The 26,442-nt window shown below is 43.3% G+C and overlaps 1 long non-coding RNA gene across 1 annotated transcript in view; it reads left to right on the top strand.

Moving 5' to 3' along the window:
* The window catches only part of LOC143787294 (uncharacterized), a 101,154-nt gene continuing 74,712 nt past the window's right edge, over positions 1–26,442 (top strand). The window contains exon 1 of the long non-coding RNA XR_013218317.1: positions 1–326. This is a non-coding gene — a long non-coding RNA (uncharacterized LOC143787294). The remainder of the gene's footprint in view (positions 327–26,442) is intronic.

Raw genomic sequence — 26,442 nt, forward strand, 5'->3', positions numbered from 1 at the left:
CTTCTCCTCATTAAAAGCTGCGACTTTCCGACCAAGGTGCGCAGCTCTCTGCTCACTACACCGGCGGACAGGCGCCTTGTCGGCTATGAGCCAGTCTCCTCCGGCGTCCGTCTATTGCGGTGACGTCATAAGGCGACATGTCGGGGTCTGAGCTAGTCAGCGGAGAACAGCGCCACCTGCTGTGTGCGAGGAAGCTGGCAGGAGACAGAGGCTCCTGTATGAGCATCATTCATTACACATCAATTCAGCGCCTAACGGAGGAGGAAACACGGCGGAGACAAGCGGAGCCCGCCCGACCTGGCCCGGGGCAACAGCGGTGACACACGGTCCGAGCATGTGAATATGAGCAATAGACTGGAGGATGATGTGGAGGTGAGGATGTATATATAGAGACTGGGTATAATGTGAGGGTGAGGATGTATATATAGAGACTGGGTATAATGTGGGGGTGAGGATGTATATATAGAGACTGGGTATAATGTGGGGGTGAGGATGTATATATAGAGACTGGGTATAATGTGAGGGTGAGGATGTATATATAGAGACTGGGTATAATGTGGGGGTGAGGATGTATATATAGAGACTGGGTATAATGTGGGGGTGAGGATGTATATATAGAGACTGGGTATAATGTGAGGATGTATATATAGAGACTGGGTATAATGTGAGGGTGAGGATGTATATATAGAGACTGGGTATAATGTGGGGGTGAGGATGTATATATAGAGACTGGGTATAATGTGGGGGTGAGGATGTATATATAGAGACTGGGTATAATGTGAGGGTGAGGATGTATATATAGAGACTGGGTATAATGTGAGGGTGAGGATGTATATATAGAGACTGGGGTATAATGTGGGGGTGAGGATGTATATATAGAGACTGGGGTATAATGTGGGGGTGAGGATGTATATATAGAGACTGGGTATAATGTGGGGGTGAGGATGTATATATAGAGACTGGGTATAATGTGGGAGTGAGGATATATATATAGAGACTGGGTATAATGTGGGGGTGAGGATGTATATATAGAGACTGGGGTATAATGTGGGGGTGAGGATGTATATATAGAGACTGGGTATAATGTGGGGGTGAGGATGTATATATAGAGACTGGGTATAATGTGGGGGTGAGGATGTATATATAGAGACTGGGTATAATGTGGGGGTGAGGATGTATATATAGAGACTGGGGTATAATGTGGGGGTGAGGATGTATATATAGAGACTGGGTATAATGTGAGGGTGAGGATGTATATATAGAGACTGAGGTATAATGTGGGGGTGAGGATGTATATATAGAGACTGGGTATAATGTGGGGGTGAGGATGTATATATAGAGACTGGGTATAATGTGGGGGTGAGGATGTATATATAGAGACTGAGGTATAATGTGGGGGTGAGGATGTATATATAGAGACTGAGGTATAATGTGAGGGTGAGGATGTATATATAGAGACTGGGTATAATGTGAGGGTGAGGATGTATATATAGAGACTGGGGTATAATGTGGGGGTGAGGATGTATATATAGAGACTGGGTATAATGTGAGGGTGAGGATGTATATATAGAGACTGGGTATAATGTGGGGGTGAGGATGTATATATAGAGACTGGGTATAATGTGAGGGTGAGGATGTATATATAGAGACTGGGTATAATGTGGGGGTGAGGATGTATATATAGAGACTGGGTATAATGTGGGGGTGAGGATGTATATATAGAGACTGGGTATAATGTGAGGGTGAGGATGTATATATAGAGACTGGGTATAATGTGAGGGTGAGGATGTATATATAGAGACTGGGTATAATGTGGGGGTGAGGATGTATATATAGAGACTGGGTATAATGTGGGGGTGAGGATGTATATATAGAGACTGGGTATAATGTGAGGGTGAGGATGTATATATAGAGACTGGGTATAATGTGGGGGTGAGGATGTATATATAGAGACTGGGTATAATGTGGGGGTGAGGATGTATATATAGAGACTGGGTATAATGTGAGGGTGAGGATGTATATATAGAGACTGGGTATAATGTGGGGGTGAGGATGTATATATAGAGACTGGGTATAATGTGGGGGTGAGGATGTATATATAGAGACTGGGTATAATGTGGGGGTGAGGATGTATATATAGAGACTGGGTATAATGTGGGGGTGAGGATGTATATATAGAGACTGAGGTATAATGTGGGGGTGAGGATGTATATATAGAGACTGGGTATAATGTGAGGGTGAGGATGTATATATAGAGACTGGGTATAATGTGGGGGTGAGGATGTATATATAGAGACTGGGTATAATGTGGGGGTGAGGATGTATATATAGAGACTGGGTATAATGTGGGGGTGAGGATGTATATATAGAGACTGGGGTATAATGTGGGGGTGAGGATGTATATATAGAGACTGGGTATAATGTGGGGGTGAGGATGTATATATAGAGACTGGGTATAATGTGGGGGTGAGGATGTATATATAGAGACTGGGTATAATGTGGGGGTGAGGATGTATATATAGAGACTGAGGTATAATGTGGGGGTGAGGATGTATATATAGAGACTGGGTATAATGTGAGGGTGAGGATGTATATATAGAGACTGGGTATAATGTGAGGGTGAGGATGTATATATAGAGACTGGGTATAATGTGGGGGTGAGGATGTATATATAGGGACTGGGTATAATGTGAGGGTGAGGATGTATATATAGAGACTGGGGTATAATGTGAGGGTGAGGATGTATATATAGAGACTGGGTATAATGTGGGGGTGAGGATGTATATATAGAGACTGGGTATAATGTGGGGGTGAGGATGTATATATAGAGACTGGGTATAATGTGGGGGTGAGGATGTATATATAGAGACTGGGTATAATGTGGGGGTGAGGATGTATATATAGAGACTGGGTATAATGTGGGGGTGAGGATGTATATATAGAGACTGGGTATAATGTGGGGGTGAGGATGTATATATAGAGACTGGGGTATAATGTGAGGGTGAGGATGTATATATAGAGACTGGGTATAATGTGGGGGTGAGGATGTATATATATAGAGACTGGGTATAATGTGGGGGTGAGGATGTATATATAGAGACTGGGGTATAATGTGGGGGTGAGGATGTATATATAGAGACTGGGGTATAATGTGGGGGTGAGGATGTATATATAGAGACTGGGTATAATGTGGGGGTGAGGATGTATATATAGAGACTGAGGTATAATGTGGGGGTGAGGATGTATATATAGAGACTGAGGTATAATGTGGGGGTGAGGATGTATATATAGAGACTGGGTATAATGTGAGGGTGAGGATGTGTATATATAGAGACTGGGTATAATGTGGGGGTGAGGATGTATATATAGAGACTGGGGTATAATGTGAGGGTGAGGATGTATATATAGAGACTGAGGTATAATGTGGGGGTGAGGATGTATATATAGGGACTGGGTATAATGTGAGGGTGAGGATGTATATATAGAGACTGGGGTATAATGTGGGGGTGAGGATGTATATATAGAGACTGGGTATAATGTGGGGGTGAGGATGTATATATAGAGACTGGGGTATAATGTGGGGGTGAGGATGTATATATAGAGACTGGGTATAATGTGAGGGTGAGGATGTGTATATATAGAGACTGGGGTATAATGTGGGGGTGAGGATGTATATATAGAGACTGGGTATAATGTGAGGGTGAGGATGTGTATATATAGAGACTGGGTATAATGTGGGGGTGAGGATGTATATATAGAGACTGAGGTATAATGTGAGGGTGAGGATGTATATATAGAGACTGGGGTATAATGTGAGGGTGAGGATGTATATATAGAGACTGGGTATAATGTGGGGGTGAGGATGTATATATAGAGACTGGGTATAATGTGAGGGTGAGGATGTGTATATATAGAGACTGGGTATAATGTGGGGGTGAGGATGTATATATAGAGACTGAGGTATAATGTGAGGGTGAGGATGTATATATAGAGACTGGGTATAATGTGGGGGTGAGGATGTATATATAGAGACTGGGGTATAATGTGGGGGTGAGGATGTATATATAGAGACTGGGGTATAATGTGGGGGTGAGGATGTATATATAGAGACTGGGTATAATGTGAGGGTGAGGATGTATATATAGAGACTGGGTATAATGTGAGGGTGAGGATGTATATATAGAGACTGGGTATAATGTGGGGGTGAGGATGTATATATAGAGACTGGGGTATAATGTGAGGGTGAGGATGTATATATAGAGACTGGGTATAATGTGGGGGTGAGGATGTATATATAGAGACTGGGGTATAATGTGAGGGTGAGGATGTATATATAGAGACTGGGTATAATGTGGGGGTGAGGATGTATATATAGAGACTGGGGTATAATGTGGGGGTGAGGATGTATATATAGAGACTGGGGTATAATGTGGGGGTGAGGATGTATATATAGAGACTGGGTATAATGTGGGGGTGAGGATGTATATATAGAGACTGGGTATAATGTGAGGGTGAGGATGTATATATAGAGACTGGGTATAATGTGGGGGTGAGGATGTATATATAGAGACTGGGGTATAATGTGGGGGTGAGGATGTATATATAGAGACTGGGGTATAATGTGGGGGTGAGGATGTATATATAGAGACTGGGGTATAATGTGGGGGTGAGGATGTATATATAGAGACTGGGTATAATGTGGGGATGAGGATGTATATATAGAGACTGGGTATAATGTGAGGGTGAGGATGTATATATAGAGACTGGGTATAAAGTGGGGGTGAGGATGTATATATAGAGACTGGGGTATAATGTGGGGGTGAGGATGTATATATAGAGACTGGGTATAATGTGAGGGTGAGGATGTATATATAGAGACTGGGTATAATGTGGGGGTGAGGATGTATATATAGAGACTGGGGTATAATGTGGTGGTGAGGATGTATATATAGAGACGGGTATAATGTGGGGATGAGGATGTTTATATAGAGACTGGGGTATAATGTGAGGGTGAGGATGTATATATAGAGACTGGGGTATAATGTGAGGGTGAGGATGTATATATAGAGACTGGGGTATAATGTGAGGGTGAGGATGTATATATAGAGACTGGGTATAATGTGGGGGTGAGGATGTTTATATAGAGACTGGGGTATAATGTGAGGGTGAGGATGTATATATAGAGACTGGGGTATAATGTGGGGGTGAGGATGTATATATAGAGACTGGGTATAATGTGGGGGTGAGGATGTTTATATAGAGACTGGGGTATAATGTGAGGGTGAGGATGTATATATAGAGACTGAGGTATAATGTGGAGGTGAGGATGTATATATAGAGACTGGGTATAATGTGAGGGTGAGGATGTATATATAGAGACTGGGTATAATGTGGGAGTGAGGATATATATATAGAGACTGGGTATAATGTGGGGATGAGGATGTATATATAGAGACTGGGTATAATGTGGGGGTGAGGATGTATATATAGAGACTGGGGTATAATATGGGGATGAGGATGTATATATAGAGACTGAGGTATAATGTGAGGATGTATATATAGAGACTGAGGTATAATGTGGGGGTGAGGATGTATATATAGAGACTGAGGTATAATGTGGGGGTGAGGATGTATATATAGAGACTGGGTATAATGTGGGGGTGAGGATGTATATATAGAGACTGGGGTATAATGTGAGGGTGAGGATGTATATATAGAGACTGGGTATAATGTGGGGGTGAGGATGTATATATAGAGACTGGGTATAATGTGAGGGTGAGGATGTATATATAGAGACTGGGGTATAATGTGAGGGTGAGGATGTGTATATAGAGACTGGGTATAATGTGGGGGGGGGGATGTATATATAGAGACTGGGTATAATGTGAGGGTGAGGATGTATATATAGAGACTGAGGTATAATGTGGGGATGAGGATGTATATATAGAGACTGGAGTATAATGTGGGGGTGAGGATGTATATATAGAGACTGGGGTATAATGTGAGGGTGAGGATGTATATATATAGAGACTGGGGTATAATGTAGGGGTGAGGATGTATATATAGAGACTGGGTATAATGTGAGGGTGAGGATGTATATATAGAGACTGGGGTATAATGTGAGGGTGAGGATGTATATATAGAGACTGAGGTATAATGTGAGGGTGAGGATGTATATATAGAGACTGGGGTATAATGTGAGGGTGAGGATGTATATATAGAGACTGGGGTATAATGTGAGGATGTATATATAGAGACTGGGTATAATGTGGGGGTGAGGATGTGTATATATAGAGACTGGGGTATAATGTGGGGGTGAGGATGTATATATAGAGACTGGGTATAATGTGAGGATGTATATATAGAGACTGGGTATAATGTGAGGGTGAGGATGTATATATAGAGACTGGGGTATAATGTGGGGGTGAGGATGTGTATATATAGAGACTGGGGTATAATGTGGGGGTGAGGATGTGTATATAGAGACTGGGTATAATGTGGGGGTGAGGATGTGTATATATAGAGACTGGGGTATAATGTGAGGGTGAGGATGTATATATAGAGACTGGGGTATAATGTGAGGGTGAGGATGTATATATAGAGACTGGGTATAATGTGGGGGTGAGGATGTATATATAGAGACTGGGGTATAATGTGAGGGTGAGGATGTATATATAGAGACTGAGGTATAATGTGAGGGTGAGGATGTATATATAGAGACTGGGGTATAATGTGAGGGTGAGGATGTATATATAGAGACTGAGGTATAATGTGAGGGTGAGGATGTATATATAGAGACTGGGGTATAATGTGAGGGTGAGGATGTATATATAGAGACTGGGGTATAATGTGAGGGTGAGGATGTATATATAGAGACTGGGTATAATGTGGGGGTGAGGATGTATATATAGAGACTGGGTATAATGTGAGGGTGAGGATGTGTATATAGAGACTGGGGTATAATGTGGGGGTGAGGATGTATATATAGAGACTGGGTATAATGTGGGGATGAGGATGTATATATAGAGACTGGGGTATAATGTGAGGGTGAGGATGTATATATAGAGACTGGGTATAATGTGAGGGTGAGGATGTATATATAGAGACTGGGGTATAATGTGAGGGTGAGGATGTATATATAGAGACTGGGTATAATGTGGGGGTGAGGATGTATATATAGAGACTGGGTATAATGTGAGGGTGAGGATGTGTATATATAGAGACTGGGTATAATGTGGGGGTGAGGATGTATATATAGAGACTGAGGTATAATGTGAGGGTGAGGATGTATATATAGAGACTGGGGTATAATGTGAGGGTGAGGATGTATATATAGAGACTGGGTATAATGTGGGGGTGAGGATGTATATATAGAGACTGGGTATAATGTGAGGGTGAGGATGTGTATATATAGAGACTGGGTATAATGTGGGGGTGAGGATGTATATATAGAGACTGAGGTATAATGTGAGGGTGAGGATGTATATATAGAGACTGGGTATAATGTGGGGGTGAGGATGTATATATAGAGACTGGGGTATAATGTGGGGGTGAGGATGTATATATAGAGACTGGGGTATAATGTGGGGGTGAGGATGTATATATAGAGACTGGGTATAATGTGAGGGTGAGGATGTATATATAGAGACTGGGTATAATGTGAGGGTGAGGATGTATATATAGAGACTGGGTATAATGTGGGGGTGAGGATGTATATATAGAGACTGGGGTATAATGTGAGGGTGAGGATGTATATATAGAGACTGGGTATAATGTGGGGGTGAGGATGTATATATAGAGACTGGGGTATAATGTGAGGGTGAGGATGTATATATAGAGACTGGGTATAATGTGGGGGTGAGGATGTATATATAGAGACTGGGGTATAATGTGGGGGTGAGGATGTATATATAGAGACTGGGGTATAATGTGGGGGTGAGGATGTATATATAGAGACTGGGTATAATGTGGGGGTGAGGATGTATATATAGAGACTGGGTATAATGTGAGGGTGAGGATGTATATATAGAGACTGGGTATAATGTGGGGGTGAGGATGTATATATAGAGACTGGGGTATAATGTGGGGGTGAGGATGTATATATAGAGACTGGGGTATAATGTGGGGGTGAGGATGTATATATAGAGACTGGGGTATAATGTGGGGGTGAGGATGTATATATAGAGACTGGGTATAATGTGGGGATGAGGATGTATATATAGAGACTGGGTATAATGTGAGGGTGAGGATGTATATATAGAGACTGGGTATAAAGTGGGGGTGAGGATGTATATATAGAGACTGGGGTATAATGTGGGGGTGAGGATGTATATATAGAGACTGGGTATAATGTGAGGGTGAGGATGTATATATAGAGACTGGGTATAATGTGGGGGTGAGGATGTATATATAGAGACTGGGGTATAATGTGGGGGTGAGGATGTATATATAGAGACGGGTATAATGTGGGGATGAGGATGTATATATAGAGACTGGGTATAATGTGGGGGTGAGGATGTTTATATAGAGACTGGGGTATAATGTGAGGGTGAGGATGTATATATAGAGACTGGGGTATAATGTGGGGGTGAGGATGTATATATAGAGACTGGGTATAATGTGGGGGTGAGGATGTTTATATAGAGACTGGGGTATAATGTGAGGGTGAGGATGTATATATAGAGACTGAGGTATAATGTGGAGGTGAGGATGTATATATAGAGACTGGGTATAATGTGAGGGTGAGGATGTATATATAGAGACTGGGTATAATGTGGGAGTGAGGATATATATATAGAGACTGGGTATAATGTGGGGATGAGGATGTATATATAGAGACTGGGTATAATGTGGGGGTGAGGATGTATATATAGAGACTGGGGTATAATATGGGGATGAGGATGTATATATAGAGACTGAGGTATAATGTGAGGATGTATATATAGAGACTGAGGTATAATGTGGGGGTGAGGATGTATATATAGAGACTGAGGTATAATGTGGGGGTGAGGATGTATATATAGAGACTGGGTATAATGTGGGGGTGAGGATGTATATATAGAGACTGGGGTATAATGTGAGGGTGAGGATGTATATATAGAGACTGGGTATAATGTGGGGGTGAGGATGTATATATAGAGACTGGGTATAATGTGAGGGTGAGGATGTATATATAGAGACTGGGGTATAATGTGAGGGTGAGGATGTGTATATAGAGACTGGGTATAATGTGGGGGGGGATGTATATATAGAGACTGGGTATAATGTGAGGGTGAGGATGTATATATAGAGACTGAGGTATAATGTGGGGATGAGGATGTATATATAGAGACTGGAGTATAATGTGGGGATGAGGATGTATATATAGAGACTGGAGTATAATGTGGGGGTGAGGATGTATATATAGAGACTGGGGTATAATGTGAGGGTGAGGATGTATATATATAGAGACTGGGGTATAATGTGAGGGTGAGGATGTATATATAGAGACTGGGGTATAATGTGAGGGTGAGGATGTATATATAGAGACTGGGTATAATGTGGGGGTGAGGATGTGTATATATAGAGACTGGGGTATAATGTGGGGGTGAGGATGTATATATAGAGACTGGGTATAATGTGAGGATGTATATATAGAGACTGGGTATAATGTGAGGGTGAGGATGTATATATAGAGACTGGGGTATAATGTGGGGGTGAGGATGTGTATATAGAGACTGGGTATAATGTGGGGGTGAGGATGTATATATAGAGACTGGGGTATAATGTGGGGGTGAGGATGTATATATAGAGACTGGGTATAATGTGGGGGTGAGGATGTATATATAGAGACTGGGTATAATGTGGGGGTGAGGATGTGTATATATAGAGACTGGGGTATAATGTGGGGGTGAGGATGTAAGCACGCCATTTATCTCAGATGAGCACACTACACTGGAAGATGATATCAGAACCATCAGTGATATAAGCACGCCATTTATCTCAGACTAGATGTTGGCCCGATTCTAACGCATCAGGTATTCTAGAATATGTATGTAGTTTATTTATGAAGTTTTCAGAATAATGCAATTTATACAAAGGATTCGTCCGGCTGCGACCAATTAGCGAAGCGTGGTTCAAATTCTGTGCCAATTCGCGGGCGGACTGCTACTGTCGCTGATTGTTTGCGGCCGGGCGTGACCAATCAATGAAACCAGGGCCTGCTCCAGATTTTTGAGGGCCCCGGGCAAAAGAGTCTCAGTGGGCCCCCCTCTTTAACACATACCACGATTCATGATGCACAGATACAGCAGAGAAATATAGCGCAGCCAAGTAGCATATAGCACAGCCCACGTAGTATATAGCACAGCTCACGTAGTATATTGCCCAGCCACGTAGTATATTGCCCAGCCCCCGTAGTTTAAAGCACAGACATGTAATGTATTGCACAGCCGCGTAGTATATAGCAAAGAGACGTAGTATATAACACAGGCCACGTAGTATAGAGCACAGTGATGTAGTATATTGCCCAGCCATGTAATACATACCACAGCCACGTAGTATATAGCAGAGACATAGTGTATATACCACAGCCCACGCAGTATATAACACAGCCCATGCAGTATATAACACAGGCCACGTAGTATAGAGCACAGCAATGTAGTGTATTGCCCAGCCACGTAATATATACCACAGCCACGTAGTATATAGCACAGAGACGTAGTATAGTATAGCAGACAAATAGTACGTGGCCTGTGCTATATACTATGTGGCTGCAATATACATACATACATACATACATACATATTCTAGAATACCAGATGCGTTAATACAGGCCACGCACTATATATAACACAGCCCACTTACTATATAACACAGCCCACGCAGTATATAGCAGCCACGCAGTATATAACACAGGCCACGCAGTATATAACACAGGGCACATAGTATATAACACTGCCCATGTAGTATATAGCACAGCCCTGCAGTATATCACGCACCTCACGTAGTATATAACACAGCCACGTAGTCAGGCGGCAGCTTCCGGTTCCAGGGTGTGATGACGTCGCGGTCACATGACCGTGACTTCATGGCAGGTCTTTGTCGCACACCAACCTTAGCACCGGAACCTGCCGCTTGCATGGACCGGTCACCGGAGCATCGGAAAGGTGGCACCCTACACAATGGCGGCACTTGACAGCAGTGGAGGAGAATGATGATTCCAGAATTCGCGGCAGACTGTGCCCGTCGCTGACTGGTCGAGGCCGGCTGGCCTCGACCAATTAGCAAGGCGGGATTTCCGAGGCAGACAGACAATTAGACCCTTAGACAACACAATGGTGGCACTTGACAGCAGTGGAGGACAATGATTCCAGAATTCGCGGCAGACTGTGCCCGTCGCTGATTGGTCGCTGATTGGTCGAGGCCTCCAGGCCTCGACCAATCAGCGACCAATCAGAGACGCGGGATTTCTACGTCGATACCGTGCCCGTCGCTGATTGGTCGAGGCCCAGGCGGCCTCGACCATTTGTTGTGGTGTCTCCGGTTGGCGACGGTGTCTGTGAGATTCCGCATCCTGGGCTTGTCTGGCGGCAGTTTGTTGTGGTGTCTCCTGTTGGCGACGACGTCTGTGAGATTCCACATCCTGGGCTTGTCTGGCGGCAGTTTGTTGTGGTGTCTCCTGTTCCCGATGTTGTCGTTTTCTTGCTGCTGCTGCTCCTTTTCGGTCATCCTCATTGGCGTATTTTTGTTTACAACCCATTCTAAGATAGAAACACAGCGAGATGCCGCCCATACAGGGAGACGCAGGCACGCACCCTACACAATGGCGGCACTTGACAGCAGTGGAGGACAATGATGATTCCAGAATTCGCGGCAGACTGTGCCCGTCGCTGATTGGTCGAGGCAACCTTTATGACATCATCGTCGCCATGGCAACCATTATGACATCTACGTCGATACTGTGCCCGTCGCTGATTGGTCGAGGCGAATTCGCCGCAGCCTGTGCCCGTCGCTGATTGGTCGAGGCAACCTTTATGACATCGTCGCCATGGCAACCGTTATGACATCTACGTCGATACTGTGCCCTTCGCTGATTGGTCGAGGCCCAGGCGGCCTCGACCAATCAGAGACGCGGGATTTCCAGGACAGACAGAAAAACCCTTAGACAATTATATATATAGACTTTATTGTGGCCCGATTCTAATGCATCGGGTATTCTAGAATATGGGCGGCCTCGACCAATCAGTGACGGGCACAGTATCGACGTAGATGTCATAATGGTTGCCATGGCGATGATGATGTCATAAAGGTTGCCTCGACCAATCAGCGACGGGCACAGTCTGCCGCGAATTCTGGAATCATCATTGTCCATATACTACGGGGACATGCATATTCTAGAATACCCGATGCGTTATTCATTGGTCGCGGCCCCTGTCTGTCATGGAATTCAAGTCGCTGATTGGTCGTGGCAAAACAGCCACGACCAATCAGCGACGGCCACAGTCCGGCGGAAAATTGGCCGCTCCTTCCTCCCTGCAGTCAGTGCCTGCTCCGTACTCCCCTCCAGTCAGCCCTCACACAGGGTTAATAGGCACAGTCTGCTGCGAATTCTGGAATCATCATTGTCCATATACTACGGGGACATGCATATTCTAGAATACCCGATGCTTTAGAATCGGGCCACAGTCTAGTAATATATAATGAGCCCCACATAACCTTCTACAGTTGTGGCCAAAAGTATAGACACCCCTGCAATTCTGTCAGATAATACTCAGTTTCTTCCTGAAAATGATTGCAAACACAAATTCTTTGGTATTATTATCTTCATTTAATTTGTCTTAAATAAAAAAAACACAAAAGAGAATGAAGCAAAACATTGATCAGTTCACACAAAACTCCAAAAATGGGCCAGACAAAAGTATTGGCACCCTCAGCCTAATACTTGGTTGCACATCCTTTAGCCAAAATAACTGCGACCAACCGCTTCCGGTAACCATCAATGAGTTTCTTGCAATGCTCTGCTGGAATTTTAGACCATTCTTCTTTGGCAAACTGCTCCAGGTCCCTGATATTTGAAGGGTGCCTTCTCCAACATGCCATTTTTAGATCTCTCCACAGGTGTTCTATGGGATTCAGGTCTGGACTCATTGCTGGCCACCTTAGAAGTCTCCAATTAGACAATTATATATACAGTGGGGCAAAAAAGTATTTAGTCAGTCAGCAATAGTGCAAGTTCCACCACTTAAAAAGATGAGAGGCGTCTGTAATTTACATCATAGGTAGACCTCAACTATGGGAGACAAACTGAGAAAAAAAAATCCAGAAAATCACATTGTCTGTTTTTTTTTATCATTTTATTTGCATATTATGGTGGAAAATAAGTATTTGGTCAGAAACAAACAATCCAGATTTCTGGCTCTCACAGACCTGTAACTTCTTCTTCAAGAGTCTCCTCTTTCCTCCACTCATTACCTGTAGTAATGGCGCCTGTTTAAACTTGTTATCAGCATAAAAAGACACCTGTGCACACCCTCAGACAGTCTGACTCCAAACTCCACTATGGTGAAGACCAAAGAGCTGTCACAGGACACCAGAAACAAAATTGTAGCCCTGCACCAGGCTGGGAAGACTGAATCTGCAATAGCCAACCAGCTTGGAGTGAAGAAATCAACAGTGGGAGCAATAATTAGAAAATGGAAGACATACAAGACCACTGATAATCTCCCTCGATCTGGGGCTCCACGCAAAATCCCACCCCGTGGGGTCAGAATGATCACAAGAACGGTGAGCAAAAATCCCAGAACCACGTGGGGGGACCTAGTGAATGAACTGCAGAGAGCTGGGACCAATGTAACAAGGTCTACCATAAGTAACACACTACGCCACCATGGACTCAGATCCTGCAGTGCCAGACGTGTCCCACTGCTTAAGCCAGTACATGTCCGGGCCCGTCTGAAGTTTGCTAGAGAGCATTTGGATGATCCAGAGGAGTTTTGGGAGAATGTCCTATGGTCTGATGAAACCAAACTGGAACTGTTTGGTAGAAACACAACTTGTCGTGTTTGGAGGAAAAAGAATACTGAGTTGCATCCATCAAACACCATACCTACTGTAAAGCATGGTGGTGGAAACATCATGCTTTGGGGCTGTTTCTCTGCAAAGGGGCCAGGACGACTGATCCGGGTACATGAAAGAATGAATGGGGCCATGTATCGTGAGATTTTGAGTGCAAACCTCCTTCCATCAGCAAGGGCATTGAAGATGAAACGTGGCTGGGTCTTTCAACATGACAATGATCCAAAGCACACCGCCAGGGCAATGAAGGAGTGGCTTCGTAAGAAGCATTTCAAGGTCCTGGAGTGGCCTAGCCAGTCTCCAGATCTCAACCCTATAGAAAACCTTTGGAGGGAGTTGAAAGTCCGTGTTGCCAAGTGAAAAGCCCAAAACATCACTGCTCTAGAGGAGATCTGCATGGAGGAATGGACCAACATACCAACAACAGTGTGTGGCAACCTTGTGAAGACTTACAGAAAACGTTTGACCTCTGTCACTGCCAACAAAGGATTTATTACAAAGTATTGATATGAAATTTTGTTTCTGACCAAATACTTATTTTCCACCATAATATGCAAATAAAATGATAAAAAAACAGACAATGTGATTTTCTGGATTTTTTTTTCTCAGTTTGTCTCCCATAGTTGAGGTCTACCTATGATGTAAATTACAGACGCCTCTCATCTTTTTAAGTGGTGGAACTTGCACTATTGCTGACTGACTAAATACTTTTTTGCCCCACTGTATGTAGATGAGCACACACTGCACTGGTAGATGATATCAGAACCATCAGTGATGTAAGCACGCCATTTATCTCAGATGAGCACAGTGCACTGGTATATGATACCAGAACCATCAGTGATGTAAGCACACCATTTATCTCAGATGAGCACACACTGCACTGGTAGATGATATCAGAACCATCAGTGATGTAAGCACGCCATTTATCTCAGATGAGCACACTGCACTGGTAGATGATATCAGATCCATCTGTGATGTAAGCACGCCATTTATCTCAGATGAGCACACACTGCACTGGTAGATGATACCAGAACCATCAGTGATGTAAGCACACCATTTATCTCAGATGAGCACACTGCACTGGTAGATTATATCAGAACCATCAGTGATGTAAGCACGCCATTTATCTCAGATGAGCACAGTGCACTGGTAGATGATATCAGAACCATCAGTGATGTAAGCACAACATTTATCTCAGATGAGCACACACTGCACTGGTAGATGATATCAGAACCATCAGTGATGTAAGCACACCATTTATCTCAGATGAGCACACACTGCACTGGTAGATGATATCAGAACCATCAGTGATGTAAGCACACCATTTATCTCAGATGAGCACACACTGCGCTGGTAGATGATATCAGAACCATCAGTGATGTAAGCACGCCATTTATCTCAGATGAGCACACTGCACTGGTAGATGATATCAGATCCATCTGTGATGTAAGCACGCCATTTATCTCAGATGAGCACACACTGCACTGGTAGATGATATCAGAACCATCAGTGATGTAAGCACGCCATTTATCTCAGATGAGCACACTGCACTGGTAGATGATATCAGAACCATCAGTGATGTAAGCACAACATTTATCTCAGATGAGCACACACTGCACTGGTAGATGACACCAGAACCATCAGTGATGTAAGCACACCATTTATCTCAGATGAGCACACACTGCACTGGTAGATGATATCAGAACCATCAGTGATGTAAGCACGCCATTTATCTCAGATGAGCACACTGCACTGGTAGATGATATCAGAACCATCAGTGATGTAAGCACAACATTTATCTCAGATGAGCACACACTGCACTGGTAGATGACACCAGAACCATCAGTGATGTAAGCACACCATTTATCTCAGATGAGCACACTGCACTGGTAGATGATATCAGAACCATCAGTGATGTAAGCACACCATTTATCTCAGATGAGCACACTGCACTGGTAGATGATATCAGAACCATCAGTGTTGTAAGCACGCCATTTATCTCAGATGAGCACACTGCACTGGTAGATGATATCAGAACCATCAGTGATGTAAGCACGCCATTTATCTCAGATGAGCACACACTGCACTGGTAGATGATATCAGAACCATCAGTGATGTAAGCACGCCATTTATCTCAGATGAGCACACTGCACTGGTAGATTATATCAGAACCATCAGTGATGTAAGCACACCATTTATCTCAGATGAGCACACTACACTGGTAGATGATACCAGAACCATCAGTGTTGTAAGCACACCATTTATCTCAGATGAGCACACACTGCACTGGTAGATGATATCAGAACCATCAGTGATGTAAGCACGCCATTTATCTCAGATGAGCACACACTGCACTGGTAGATGATATCAGAACCATCAGTGATGTAAGCACGCCATTTATCTCAGATGAGAACACACTGCACTGGTAGATTATATCAGAACCATCAGTGATGTAAGCACGCCATTTATCTCAGATGAGCACACTACACTGGTAGATGATACCAGAACCATCAGTGTTGTAAGCACGCCATTTATCTCAGATGAGCACACTGCACTGGTAGATGATATCAGATCCATCTGTGATGTAAGCACACCATTTATCTCAGATGAGCACACTACACTGGTAGATGATACCAGAACCATCAGTGTTGTAAGCACGCCATTTATCTCAGATGAGCACACTGCACTGGTAGATTATATCAGAACCATCAGTGATGTAAGCACACCATTTATCTCAGATGAGCACACTACACTGGTAGATGATACCAGAACCATCAGTGTTGTAAGCACACCATTTATCTCAGATGAGCACACACTGCACTGGTAGATGATATCAGAACCTTCAGTGATGTAAGCACGCCATTTATCTCAGATGAGCACACACTGCACTGGTAGATTATATCAGAACCATCAGTGATGTAAGCACGCCATTTATCTCAGATGAGAACACACTGCACTGGTAGATTATATCAGAACCATCAGTGATGTAAGCACGCCATTTATCTCAGATGAGCACACTACACTGGTAGATGATACCAGAACCATCAGTGTTGTAAGCACGCCATTTATCTCAGATGAGCACACTACACTGGTAGATGATATCAGAACCATCAGTGATGTAAGCACGCCATTTATCTCAGATGAGCACACTGCACTGGTAGATGATATCAGATCCATCTGTGATGTAAGCACGCCATTTATCTCAGATGAGCACACTGCACTGGTAGATGATATCAGATCCATCTGTGATGTAAGCACGCCATTTATCTCAGATGAGCACACACTGCACTGGTAGATGATATCAGAACCATCAGTGATGTAAGCACGCCATTTATCTCAGATGAGCACACTGCACTGGTAGATTATATCAGAACCATCAGTGATGTAAGCACGCCATTTATCTCAGATGAGCACACTACACTGGTAGATGATACCAGAACCATCAGTGTTGTAAGCACGCCATTTATCTCAGATGAGCACACTGCACTGGTAGATGATATCAGATCCATCTGTGATGTAAGCACGCCATTTATCTCAGATGAGCACACTGCACTGGTAGATGATATCAGATCCATCTGTGATGTAAGCACGCCATTTATCTCAGATGAGCACACACTGCACTGGTAGATGATACCAGAACCATCAGTGATGTAAGCACACCATTTATCTCAGATGAGCACACTGCACTGGTAGATGATATCAGAACCATCAGTGATGTAAGCACAACATTTATCTCAGATGAGCACACTGCACTGGTAGATGATATCAGATCCATCTGTGATGTAAGCACACCATTTATCTCAGATGAGCACACTGCACTGGTAGATGATACCAGAACCATCAGTGATGTAAGCACGCCATTTATCTCAGATGAGCACACACTGCACTGGTAGATGATATTAGATCCATCAGTGATGTAAGCACGCCATTTATCTCAGATGAGCACACACTGCACTGGTAGATGATATTAGATCCATCAGTGATGTAAGCACAACATTTATCTCAGATGAGCACACTGCACTGGTAGATGATATCAGATCCATCAGTGATGTAAGCACGCCATTTATCTCAGATGAGCACACTACACTGGTAGATGATATCAGAACCATCAGTGATGTAAGCACACCATTTATCTCAGATGAGCACACTGCACTGGTAGATTATATCAGAACCATCAGTGATGTAAGCACGCCATTTATCTCAGATGAGCACACTACACTGGTAGATGATACCAGAACCATCAGTGTTGTAAGCACGCCATTTATCTCAGATGAGCACACTGCACTGGTAGATGATATCAGATCCATCTGTGATGTAAGCACGCCATTTATCTCAGATGAGCACACTGCACTGGTAGATGATATCAGATCCATCTGTGATGTAAGCACGCCATTTATCTCAGATGAGCACACACTGCACTGGTAGATGATACCAGAACCATCAGTGATGTAAGCACACCATTTATCTCAGATGAGCACACTGCACTGGTAGATGATATCAGAACCATCAGTGATGTAAGCACAACATTTATCTCAGATGAGCACACTGCACTGGTAGATGATATCAGATCCATCTGTGATGTAAGCACACCATTTATCTCAGATGAGCACACTGCACTGGTAGATGATACCAGAACCATCAGTGATGTAAGCACGCCATTTATCTCAGATGAGCACACACTGCACTGGTAGATGATATTAGATCCATCAGTGATGTAAGCACGCCATTTATCTCAGATGAGCACACACTGCACTGGTAGATGATATTAGATCCATCAGTGATGTAAGCACAACATTTATCTCAGATGAGCACACTGCACTGGTAGATGATATCAGATCCATCAGTGATGTAAGCACGCCATTTATCTCAGATGAGCACACACTGCACTGGTAGATGATATTAGATCCATCAGTGATGTAAGCACACCATTTATCTCAGATGAGCACACACTGCACTGGTAGATGATACCAGAACCATCAGTGATGTAAGCACACCATTTATCTCAGATGAGCACACTGCACTGGTAGATGATACCAGAACCATCAGTGATGTAAGCACGCCATTTATCTCAGATGAGCACACACTGCACTGGTAGATGATATCAGAACCATCAGTGATGTAAGCACACCATTTATCTCAGATGAGCACACTGCACTGGTAGATGATATCAGAACCTTCAGTGATGTAAGCACGCCATTTATCTCAGATGAGCACACTGCACTGGTAGATGATACCAGAACCATCAGTGATGTAAGCACGCCATTTATCTCAGATGAGCACACACTGCACTGGTAGATTATATCAGAACCATCAGTGATGTAAGCACACCATTTATCTCAGATGAGCACACACTGCACTGGTAGATGACATCAGATCCATCTGTGATGTAAGCACACCATTTATCTCAGATGAGCACACTGCACTGGTAGATGATATCAGAACCATCAGTGATGTAAGCACAACATTTATCTCAGATGAGCACACTGCACTGGTAGATGATACCAGATCCATCAGTGATGTAAGCACGCCATTTATCTCAGATGAGCACACACTGCACTGGTAGATGATATTAGATCCATCAGTGATGTAAGCACGCCATTTATCTCAGATGAGCACAGTGCACTGGTAGATGATATCAGAACCATCAGTGATGTAAGCACACCATTTATCTCAGATGAGCACACACTGCACTGGTAGATGACATCAGATCCATCTGTGATGTAAGCACACCATTTATCTCAGATGAGCACACTGCACTGGTAGATGATATCAGAACCATCAGTGATGTAAGCACAACATTTATCTCAGATGAGCACACTGCACTGGTAGATGATACCAGATCCATCAGTGATGTAAGCACGCCATTTATCTCAGATGAGCACACACTGCACTGGTAGATGATATTAGATCCATCAGTGATGTAAGCACGCCATTTATCTCAGATGAGCACAGTGCACTGGTAGATGATATCAGAACCATCAGTGATGTAAGCACGCCATTTATCTCAGATGAGCACACACTGCACTGGTAGATGACACCAGAACCATCAGTGATGTAAGCACACCATTTATCTCAGATGAGCACACTGCACTGGTAGATGATACCAGAACCATCAGTGATGTAAGCACACCATTTATCTCAGATGAGCATACACTGCACTGGTAGATGATATCAGAACCTTCAGTGATGTAAGCACGCCATTTATCTCAGATGAGCACACACTGCACTGGTAGATTATATCAGAACCATCAGTGATGTAAGCACGCCATTTATCTCAGATGAGCACACACTGCACTGGTAGATTATATCAGAACCATCAGTGATGTAAGCACGCCATTTATCTCAGATGAGCACACACTGCACTGGTAGATTATATCAGAACCATCAGTGATGTAAGCACGCCATTTATCTCAGATGAGAACACTGCACTGGTAGATGATATCAGAACCATCAGTGATGTAAGCACACCATTTATCTCAGATGAGCACACTGCACTGGTAGATGATATCAGAACCATCAGTGATATAAGCACGCCATTTATCTCAGATGAGCACACTACACTGGTAGATGATACCAGAACCATCAGTGATGTAAGCACGCCATTTATCTCAGATGAGAACACACTGCACTGGTAGATGATATCAGAACCATCAGTGATGTAAGCACGCCATTTATCTCAGATGAGCACACTGCACTGGTAGATGATATCAGAACCATCAGTGATATAAGCACGCCATTTATCTCAGATGAGCACACTACACTGGTAGATGATACCAGAACCATCAGTGATGTAAGCACGCCATTTATCTCAGATGAGAACACACTGCACTGGTAGATGATATCAGAACCATCAGTGATGTAAGCACACCATTTATCTCAGATGAGCACACTGCACTGGTAGATGATATCAGAACCATCAGTGATATAAGCACGCCATTTATCTCAGATGAGCACACTACACTGGTAGATGATACCAGAACCATCAGTGTTGTAAGCACGCCATTTATCTCAGATGAGCACACTACACTGGTAGATAATACCAGAACCATCAGTGATGTAAGCACACCATTTATCTCAGATGAGCACACTACACTGGTAGATGATACCAGAACCATCAGTGATGTAAGCACGCCATTTATCTCAGATGAGCACACTACACTGGTAGATGATACCAGAACCATCAGTGATATAAGCACGCCATTTATCTCAGATGAGCACACACTGCACTGGTAGATGATATCAGATCCATCAGTGATGTAAGCACGCCATTTATCTCAGATGAGAACACACTGCACTGGTAGATGATATCAGAACCATCAGTGATGTAAGCACACCATTTATCTCAGATGAGCACACTACACTGGTAGATGATATCAGAACCATCAGTGATGTAAGCACGCCATTTATCTCAGATGAGCACACACTGCACTGGTAGATTATATCAGAACCATCAGTGATGTAAGCACGCCATTTATCTCAGATGAGCACACACTGCACTGGTAGATGATATCAGAACCATCAGTGATGTAAGCACACCATTTATCTCAGATGAGCACACTGCACTGGTAGATGATATCAGAACCATCAGTGATATAAGCACGCCATTTATCTCAGATGAGCACACTACACTGGTAGATGATACCAGAACCATCAGTGATGTAAGCACGCCATTTATCTCAGATGAGAACACACTGCACTGGTAGATGATATCAGAACCATCAGTGATGTAAGCACACCATTTATCTCAGATGAGCACACTGCACTGGTAGATGATATCAGAACCATCAGTGATATAAGCACGCCATTTATCTCAGATGAGCACACTACACTGGTAGATGATACCAGAACCATCAGTGTTGTAAGCACGCCATTTATCTCAGATGAGCACACTACACTGGTAGATAATACCAGAACCATCAGTGATGTAAGCACACCATTTATCTCAGATGAGCACACTACACTGGTAGATGATACCAGAACCATCAGTGATGTAAGCACGCCATTTATCTCAGATGAGCACACTACACTGGTAGATGATACCAGAACCATCAGTGATATAAGCACGCCATTTATCTCAGATGAGCACACACTGCACTGGTAGATGATATCAGATCCATCAGTGATGTAAGCACGCCATTTATCTCAGATGAGAACACACTGCACTGGTAGATGATATCAGAACCATCAGTGATGTAAGCACACCATTTATCTCAGATGAGCACACTACACTGGTAGATGATATCAGAACCATCAGTGATGTAAGCACGCCATTTATCTCAGATGAGCACACTGCACTGGTAGAAGATATCAGAACCATCAGTGATATAAGCACGCCATTTATCTCAGATGAGCACACACTGCACTGGTAGATGATATCAGATCCATCAGTGATGTAAGCACGCCATTTATCTCAGATGAGAACACACTGCACTGGTAGATGATATCAGATCCATCAGTGATGTAAGCACACCATTTATCTCAGATGAGCACACTACACTGGTAGATGATATCAGAACCATCAGTGATGTAAGCACGCCATTTATCTCAGATGAGCACACTGCACTGGTAGAAGATATCAGAACCATCAGTGATGTAAGCACGCCATTTATCTCAGATGAGCACACACTGCACTGGTAGATGATATCAGAACCATCAGTGATGTAAGCACACCATTTATCTCAGATGAGAACACACTGCACTGGTAGATGATATCAGAACCATCAGTGATGTAAGCACGCCATTTATCTCAGATGAGAACACTGCACTGGTAGATGATACCAGAACCATCAGTGATATAAGCACGCCATTTATCTCAGATGAGCACACACTGCACTGGTAGATGATACCAGAACCATCAGTGATGTAAGCACGCCATTTATCTCAGATGAGCACACTACACTGGTAGATGATACCAGAACCATCAGTGATATAAGCACGCCATTTATCTCAGATGAGCACACTACACTGGTAGATGATACCAGAACCATCAGTGATATAAGCACGCCATTTATCTCAGATGAGCACACACTGCACTGGTAGATGATATCAGATCCATCAGTGATGTAAGCACGCCATTTATCTCAGATGAGAACACACTGCACTGGTAGATGATATCAGAACCATCAGTGATGTAAGCACACCATTTATCTCAGATGAGAACACACTGCACTGGTAGATGATATCAGATCCATCTGTGATGTAAGCACGCCATTTATCTCAGATGAGCACACACTGCACTGGTAGATGATATCAGAACCATCAGTGATGTAAGCACGCCATTTATCTCAGATGAGTACGCACTGCACTGGTAGATGATATCAGAACCATCAGTGATGTAAGCACGCCATTTATCTCAGATGAGTACGCACTGCACTGGTAGATGATATCAGAACCATCAGTGATGTAAGCACGCCATTTATCTCAGATGAGCACACACTGCACTGGTAGATGATATCAGAACCATCAGTGATGTAAGCACGCCATTTATCTCAGATGAGCACACAGTGCACTGGTAGATGATATCAGAACCATCAGTGATGTAAGCACGCCATTTATCTCAGATGAGTACGCACTGCACTGGTAGATGATATCAGATCCATCAGTGATGTAAGCACGCCATTTATCTCAGATGAGCACACACTGCACTGGTAGATGATATCAGAACCATCAGTGATGTAAGCACGCCATTTATCTCAGATGAGTACGCACTGCACTGGTAGATGATATCAGAACCATCAGTGATGTAAGCACGCCATTTATCTCAGATGAGCACACACTGCACTGGTAGATGATATCAGATCCATCTGTGATGTAAGCACAACATTTATCTCAGATGAGCACACACTGCACTGGTAGATGATACCAGAACCATCAGTGATGTAAGCACGCCATTTATCTCAGATGAGCACACTGCACTGGTAGATGATATCAGATCTATCAGTGATGTAAGCACACCATTTATCTCAGATGAGCACACACTGCACTGGTAGATGATATCAGATCCTTCAGTGATGTAAGCACGCCATTTATCTCAGATGAGAACACACTGCACTGGTAGATGATATCAGAACCATCAGTGATGTAAGCACGCCATTTATCTCAGATGAGAACACACTGCACTGGTAGATGATATCAGAACCATCAGTGATGTAAGCACACCATTTATCTCAGATGAGAACACACTGCACTGGTAGATGATATCAGAACCATCAGTGATGTAAGCACGCCATTTATCTCAGATGAGCACACTGCACTGGTAGATGATATCAGAACCATCAGTGATGTAAGCACGCCATTTATCTCAGATGAGTACGCACTGCACTGGTAGATGATATCAGATCCATCAGTGATGTAAGCACGCCATTTATCTCAGATGAGCACACACTGCACTGGTAGATGATATCAGAACCATCAGTGATGTAAGCACGCCATTTATCTCAGATGAGTACGCACTGCACTGGTAGATGATATCAGAACCATCAGTGATGTAAGCACGCCATTTATCTCAGATGAGCACACACTGCACTGGTAGATGATATCAGATCCATCTGTGATGTAAGCACAACATTTATCTCAGATGAGCACACACTGCACTGGTAGATGATACCAGAACCATCAGTGATGTAAGCACGCCATTTATCTCAGATGAGCACACTGCACTGGTAGATGATATCAGATCTATCAGTGATGTAAGCACACCATTTATCTCAGATGAGCACACACTGCACTGGTAGATGATATCAGATCCTTCAGTGATGTAAGCACGCCATTTATCTCAGATGAGAACACACTGCACTGGTAGATGATATCAGAACCATCAGTGATGTAAGCACGCCATTTATCTCAGATGAGAACACACTGCACTGGTAGATGATATCAGAACCATCAGTGATGTAAGCACACCATTTATCTCAGATGAGAACACACTGCACTGGTAGATGATATCAGAACCATCAGTGATGTAAGCACGCCATTTATCTCAGATGAGCACACTGCACTGGTAGATGATATCAGAACCATCAGTGATGTAAGCACGCCATTTATCTCAGATGAGCACACACTGCACTGGTAGATGATATCAGAACCATCAGTGATGTAAGCACACCATTTATCTCAGATGAGAACACACTGCACTGGTAGATGATATCAGATCCATCTGTGATGTAAGCACACCATTTATCTCAGATGAGCACACTGCACTGGTAGATGATATCAGATCCATCTGTGATGTAAGCACACCATTTATCTCAGATGAGCACACTGCACTGGTAGATGATATCAGAACCATCAGTGATGTAAGCACGCCATTTATCTCAGATGAGCACACACTGCACTGGTAGATGACACCAGAACCATCAGTGATGTAAGCACACCATTTATCTCAGATGAGAACACACTGCACTGCTAGATGATATCAGAACCATCAGTGATGTAAGCACGCCATTTATCTCAGATGAGAACACACTGCACTGGTAGATGATATCAGAACCATCAGTGATGTAAGCACACCATTTATCTCAGATGAGCACACTGCACTGGTAGATGATATCAGAACCATCAGTGATGTAAGCACACCATTTATCTCAGATGAGCACACACTGCACTGGTAGATGATATCAGAACCATCAGTGATGTAAGCACGCCATTTATCTCAGATGAGCACACACTGCACTGGTAGATGACACCAGAACCATCAGTGATGTAAGCACACCATTTATCTCAGATGAGCACACACTGCACTGGTAGATTATACCAGAACCATCAGTGATGTAAGCACACCATTTATCTCAGATGAGCACACACTACACTGGTAGATGATACCAGAACCATCAGTGATGTAAGCACACCATTTATCTCAGATGAGCACACTGCACTGGTAGATGATATCAGAGCCATCAGTGATGTAAGCACACCATTTATCTCAGATGAGCACACACTACACTGGTAGATGATACCAGAACCATCAGTGATGTAAGCACGCCATTTATCTCAGATGAGCACACTGCACTGGTAGATGACACCAGAACCATCAGTGATGTAAGCACACCATTTATCTCAGATGAGCACACTGCACTGGTAGATGATATCAGAACCATCAGTGATGTAAGCACGCCATTTATCTCAGATGAGCACACACTGCACTGGTAGATGACACCAGAACCATCAGTGATGTAAGCACACCATTTATCTCAGATGAGCACACACTGCACTGGTAGATTATACCAGAACCATCAGTGATGTAAGCACACCATTTATCTCAGATGAGCACACACTACACTGGTAGATGATACCAGAACCATCAGTGATGTAAGCACACCATTTATCTCAGATGAGCACACTGCACTGGTAGATGATATCAGAGCCATCAGTGATGTAAGCACACCATTT

Source organism: Ranitomeya variabilis, chromosome 8, assembly GCF_051348905.1.
Source record: "Ranitomeya variabilis isolate aRanVar5 chromosome 8, aRanVar5.hap1, whole genome shotgun sequence".
Lineage (NCBI taxonomy): Eukaryota > Metazoa > Chordata > Amphibia > Anura > Dendrobatidae > Ranitomeya > Ranitomeya variabilis.